Here is a 6,389-nt window from a genome sequence, read left to right as displayed (position 1 = left end):
TCAATGGTTCATTTGTTTGATATAATAAATAATAATCATAATAATACTTGTTTGGAGACAATGACTAAGTCAACTCTATTGTTAGGTGTGTCTAACATTTTGTCATATTCTTCTATTGGCATTGGTAATAGGACAGGAATCTAAAACAGCAATACGTTCCTTTCATGAAACTGTGCTGAATAATATTTTTCTTTTGTTTATTTTGTTTTATATCCACTTTTTCTTGAGAGATCTTTTCTTAATGTTTGAATGATTCTTGGTACAAAAGTAAACTAATGTTAGCATTTGGTGGAGTGAGTCTACAACAATATTAAAGCCTTTCCATCTCACTAGGTAAAGTAAAATGTTTGGAAGGAATATGCAGTCGAATAAATCCATTAAAAGAAAATCTAATAGGTTTAAAGACTTATTTTTTTGGTTTTAATCGTGAAGCACTCACACTGTATAAAATTTTACACTGTCATTTAATAAAAATATATCATATATGATGTCATTTCAATAATTTAAAAATAACTGTATGATTTGATAGAAAACATGGTCGTGATTGATTGACAGTGTTAATTTTTTTTTACACTGTCAATTCATCACCCCTTTTTGCATTTTTATCAAAGGAGTGTAGTTAGTACTCTGCTATATCTTAATATTTTAGCATTTCTTATTCTCTATGCCTAAAAGAAAGACTCTATGCAATTCCTAAATACCCCTCTTAAATCAGAAATGTATTTCTGGTGCGCATCATGTTTTGTTAAAAATGGTTGAAAATCGAAAGTATGTTTGCGATTGTAAACCGCCAATATATTTTTGGTTTTAATGCTGCCAATAGCAGGAAAAATTTAGCCAGAGAAATATAATTATTTTTCTCGCTGTTTCGGATTAAATACAAAAACCTTTACGATTCATACAACCAAGACAATTGGAACATATATGTATATATAGATTGATAGAGTAGTACACATCACAAAAAGGGATAACCCACAAAATTTAATCCAAATACAATAACAAAAAATTAGAACCAAAATACAAATACATCATCAAATACTACTGGGTATGATGGATAATGAGGCGGCCAGTCACTCTCGGGGTGTCCCTCCGCTGCCTCCTGTTGAAATTAATCTCCAATCTTGGAGCTAATTCGTATGAATCTTGATGAACAAGAATCAATCCTTTTAATTGACTTCGCCTCTTGTTCTTCACTATTTAATCAAGTGAATCAACCACATATTGGTTGCAAGATGATTCACGGTGAACATAAAATTTTGAGAAAAAAAAAAGATGGATTGTGGAAGAAAAGATAAATTAGGATTGGGAGAAAAAGGGAGGAAGAAGAAGAATTTTGCAGATCTCTCTCTCTCTCTCTCTCTCTCTCTCTCTCTCTCTCTCTCTCTCTCTCTCTCTCTCTCTCTCTCTCTCTCTCTCTCTCTCTCTCTCTCTCTCTCTCTCTCTCTCTCTCTCTCTCTCTCTCTCTAGTTGAGAATGCGTACAGCAAACAATTTCTAACTAACTAACTAAATTAAAAAATTCAAATAAAATGTGAAGTTTAATTTTTCTCCGACATTTCGACAACTTCCTTCGACACAAGGATTTCGATAACAACAAACTCTGTCAAATTACTTGTTTTGACACAAAGAATTACACTTTCAACAATTGGGATACAAAACATCAAATCAAAAAGAGAAAAAGTAAAAACTCGGACATGTAATCAGTTACACAAAATCTGTAACCGTTTATAGATGCTAATAATAGAAAAATAATAAATAATAGTAACCGGTTATTGTGAATGCGTAACCGGTTAAACCAACTCCAAAAATATTTTTTCTCAATATATATAACTTATTTTGATATCTGTAACTTATTACATCCCGTAGTAACTCGTTCCAATTTCAATTATAAAAGACTCTTAAGAAATACCAGTGGCTTTGTTGAATTTAATACATTTTCCTTTCTCAATCGGTTCAAAACTTTCTAAGTTCAATTTCTCACTACGCCAAAAATGTCTTTTAAAATCGCCCTTACAAAAGCGCTTTTTAGTGAAAGCGCTTTTTAGTGAAAGCGCTCTCATAGCCTTTTAAAAAAATTTTGCTAAAAAAAAGTGCATACCCTACGAAAGCGCTTTTGAAAAGTGCTCTTATAGGTGGAAATATGAAAGTGCTTTTTAGTGAAAGCGCTCTCATAGCCTTTTAAAAAAATTTCACTAAAAAAAGTGCATACCCTACGAAAGCGCTTTTAAAAAGCGCTCTTATAGATTGATGTATGAAAGCGCTTTTGAAAGCGCTCTTATAGCCTTTCCTTACGACAGCGCTTTTTAGTTTAAAAGCGCTCTGGTACTCCATGCTTAGAGAGCGCATTTTAAAAGCGCTTTGGTACCCCATGTTATAATTAAAATTAATAAAATTTTTGGCTTATTCTTTCAGATACGCTAGCTTCTGTACATTATCTTCTTCTCCATCAATTCACGCTAACTCTGTTCACCAACTCCGTCCATCTCATCGCCGTTGTCCGTCTCATCTCTGTTCGTCTCGCCTCCGTCCGTCTCCAGCCGTCTCGTGGCTGTTACCTCTCTTCTCCGGCATCACTGTTTTTAGGTAAAATCTTCTTCTCCAGATTTAGGGTTTTGTTCAAGGTAAATCTTCTGCCTGTTTCTCACTTCTTCAACCTTCTTCAACGAATAAAAAAAAAAATCTTCTGCATGTTTCTCACATGCTTTAATTTCATATGGAGTATAGAAAAAACTTTGGCATTCACTGAAATGAAAAAAAAAACTTTGGCTAAACTTAGGGATTTTGATTTCAAGATTCAATATAAGGAAAGAGAAAATAACCTACTTGCAGATGCATTGTCTAGAAGGGAAGATGCTCAATTACTACCACTCTCACGAAACTCTGTTATTTATGAATCTATCTTCACTTCAGCTATGAATCTACCTTGTAAGCTGATTTCAACTCTCAAATAAGCTGTTTTTGCTTAAAAACTCATTGTAAAATCTTTTTGGTGATGTTTAGTTTATCCAAACTTTTCCTAAGGTTTTTGGTTCCTTCTGTGAGAAACATTAAAATAAATAAAAAACATGTAAACCCATTTGATAAAATTCAATCATGTTTGAGTGAAATTTTCAAGAAGAAATCACATGCATGTAATGCAACCAGCTAGTGTTGGTATGTCTCTAACATATGAATAACAGTAACACATCCTTCACTTCTAAGATAATGCATCATCAAATCCAAAAGTAAGAATGGTACTGAATTAATCTGAAAAGTGAAATTGATAGTTACCGTTTAGAATTGATGAATTCTTTCTGATAGAGGGTTGTGATTAGGGAAAGAGGATCAGATGGTTTTCCATTTAAAGGAGGAGTATAAGTGTACAAAGATGAAAGTTTTCTACTTAAGAGTTCTTCCTTTTCTTCAAGATTTTTGAGACTCGTCTCTAGTGAAACAAATCTCCACTTCAAATTTTTTTTATATAATTAAAAATATGTCCACACCTGGTGGGACTCAAACCCACAATCGCTTGATTAGAAGTCAAACGCCTTATCCATTAGGCCACGGGTGCTACTTGTTACAATAAATGTCAATAGCTATTACTTCATTAGTTTACACACTACCCGCTTGCAATACTCATATATTATATAAAGTATAATAAAATAGGTTTTAATTGATTGCTAGAGTCCCCTCCTACAACTTTTATACCAATCTTCCTAGTCTTAAATATCCTAGAACTAGGGATCTCAATTACATACATGATTCTTACATCCTCTACATGTTTGTTAACACTTTCTTGGTTAAACTATATCCCCCTCTTTGCGAGGTATTATTCTAAGAATTTCTCATATGTTATCCCAAAAGTGGAATTTTTGGGGTTTAGTCGCATGTCGTACTTTTTACCATCTCCTAATATGGCCTCTAAGTGGGTTATATGTTCTTCTTGCGCTTTGGACTTGATAATCATGTTGTCCATGTAAATGTATAATCATACATTGCATTGAATTTCTTGTATAGGTCTGACTGGATTGATAACTTTGGATCTCTTTGGAGCTCGTATCATTGACTCTGGTACTACATATTTACGAGTATGTACACACTTCAAACTATTGTTGATTTCATTTGTTCAATCGATTTTGTCTTGGTGGTTACTAACTTTGTGAATTTGCTATAGGGGTAACTTGTGTAGAGTGAAAGTTTGATCGTTTCCCGGCCTAGGTCGACGTTTGGCGTTTTCTTGAGTTCGGTAACATCCGAGGTAAATTTCTTTCTCAAATTACTGGTATTATGATGAATTTGTCTGAAATTGTGTGATTATATATGTTGCGTTTTATTGCTCCGGATTCATTCCGTTTATACTTTACGTTTTGACAGAAACGCATTATACTGACATTATGATGTGTTATAATATGATCACATGCACCTACTTTTTGTAACCACTTGATTTTAATATTTTGTTTAATGGTAAACTACAAACATAAGAGTACCCTCCTTGATAGCTCATTAGTTTTATGTGTTTAGAGAGTTAATATAGGATACAAAATTCCAAGATAATAAGTTGCTCTTCCATTTTTCATGCACTATCAATTTCTTGGCTTATGATTTCTAACAAAAATTATAGTCATGTTATCTACTTTCAAAGAAGAAATGAAAGAGGCTCAAGAGCTTTGCTAATTATTCCGACATGTGGAATATTCTTGATGTCAATTTCGTTAATCGTTAAGTGATGAACTTACTAACTTTGTGAGTTGAATTCGCTATAGGGGTTACTTGTGAAGAGTGAAAGTTTGATCGTTTTTGTTTATCTTAATTAAGACATGGATAAGACATGGATGAATTCAAACCGATTGTCGAAAGAGTACGAGAAAGGGGTATGGGAATTCGTTGAGTTTGCGGTTGCGCACGCCAAAGACCCGATTCGAATGGCGTGTCCTTGCATGGGTTGCTGTTATGGGGGTAAGGTTGGCGGGAATCAGTTGGCATCGCATTTACTACGGTTTGGAATTGATAGAAGTTATACAGTTTGGAGTTTGCATGGTGAGAAAAGTAACGGGAATGTTGAGTCGAGGTGTAATACGAAGTATGCTTCAAACGACGATTGCACAGACACATACGATTATGATCGAGTCGAAAATATTGCAGAAGCGCTTGAAGAAGATCTTGAGGATTGTCCCAAAATGTTCGAGAGGTTGGTAAGCGATGCAGAGAAACCGTTGTATGATGGTTGTTCAAAATTCACGAGATTGTCTGCGGTGTTAAAGTTGTACAACTTAAAGGCGGACAACGGATGGTTGGATAAAAGTTTCACAGAGTTATTAGCCCTTATGAAAGATATGCTACCGGAGGATAACGTTCTTCCCAATCGAACGTATGAAGCCAAAAAGATGTTGTCCTCTATTGGCATGAGCTATGATAAGATACATGCATGTCCAAACGATTGCGTTTTGTTTCGAAACGAGTATGCAGCGTTGAATGAGTGTCCTAAATGCGGTGCCCCTCGATATAAGAAAAAGTTGTCTCCGGCCAAAGTCTTATGGTATTTTCCTATAATTCCGAGATTTAGACGCATGTATCATAGTGAAACCGATTCAAGACACTTGACTTGGCATGCAAATGAAAGAATTATTGATGGAAAGTTGTGACATCCGGCAGACTCACCACAGTGGATGAAAGTTGATAGTGATTATCCTGAATTTGGAAAAGAAGCAAGAAACCTTCGCTTGTCATTGTCTACTGATGGAATGAACCCGCATGGTATTTAAAGTATCTCGCATAGCACCTGGCCTGTGATTCTTATGATTTATAACCTACCTCCGTGGCTATGTATGAAGCGTAAGTACATGATGTTATCTATGCTAATTTCTGGGCCTAAACAACCAGGGATTGACATAGACGTATACATGGGACCCTTAATCGAAGATTTAAAGTTTTTGTGGGAGAACGATGTGGAGGTTTACGATGGGTATAGGAAAGAAAGTTTCAACTTGAGGGCGATGTTGTTTGGAACAATTAATGATTTTCCAGCATACGGAAATCTATCCGGGTACATCAATAAAGGTCAAAAAGCGTGTCCTGTTTGTGAAGATGAAACCGATACGGCACGATTGGATCTTTGTCAGAAGAATGTCTTTCTCGGCCATCGTAGATTCTTAAATTCTAATCATCACTACCGTGGGTGGAGAAAAGCATTCAATGGAAAGGTCGAACAACATACAACCCCGCCTTTTTAAACAGGTGATCAAATTTTTGAAAAGGTGAAAGATGTGAGCACCCATTTTGGCAAGCCTTTTGCATATTCACTTGTCAAGGGTGGGTGGAAGAAGAAGTCAATTTTTTTGAACTTCCATATTGGAAGTCGTTGTACGTAAGACATTTCCTCGATGTTATGCATATTGAAAAAAATGTATTTGA

At 35.0% G+C, this 6,389-nt stretch overlaps 1 non-coding gene across 1 annotated transcript; it reads right to left on the bottom strand.

The window, feature by feature from the left end:
- Window positions 1-3,476: 3,476 nt before the first annotated feature.
- On the bottom strand, window positions 3,477-3,549 carry TRNAR-UCU (transfer RNA arginine (anticodon UCU)). The gene has a single exon. It is a non-coding gene; the product is annotated as a tRNA-Arg (tRNA).
- Window positions 3,550-6,389: the final 2,840 nt, after the last annotated feature.

The sequence above is a fragment of the Vicia villosa genome, linkage group LG3, assembly GCF_029867415.1.
Source record: "Vicia villosa cultivar HV-30 ecotype Madison, WI linkage group LG3, Vvil1.0, whole genome shotgun sequence".
Lineage (NCBI taxonomy): Eukaryota > Viridiplantae > Streptophyta > Magnoliopsida > Fabales > Fabaceae > Vicia > Vicia villosa.
Note: the sequence above shows the minus strand (reverse complement) of the source record. Positions and strands in the feature narration are given on the sequence as shown.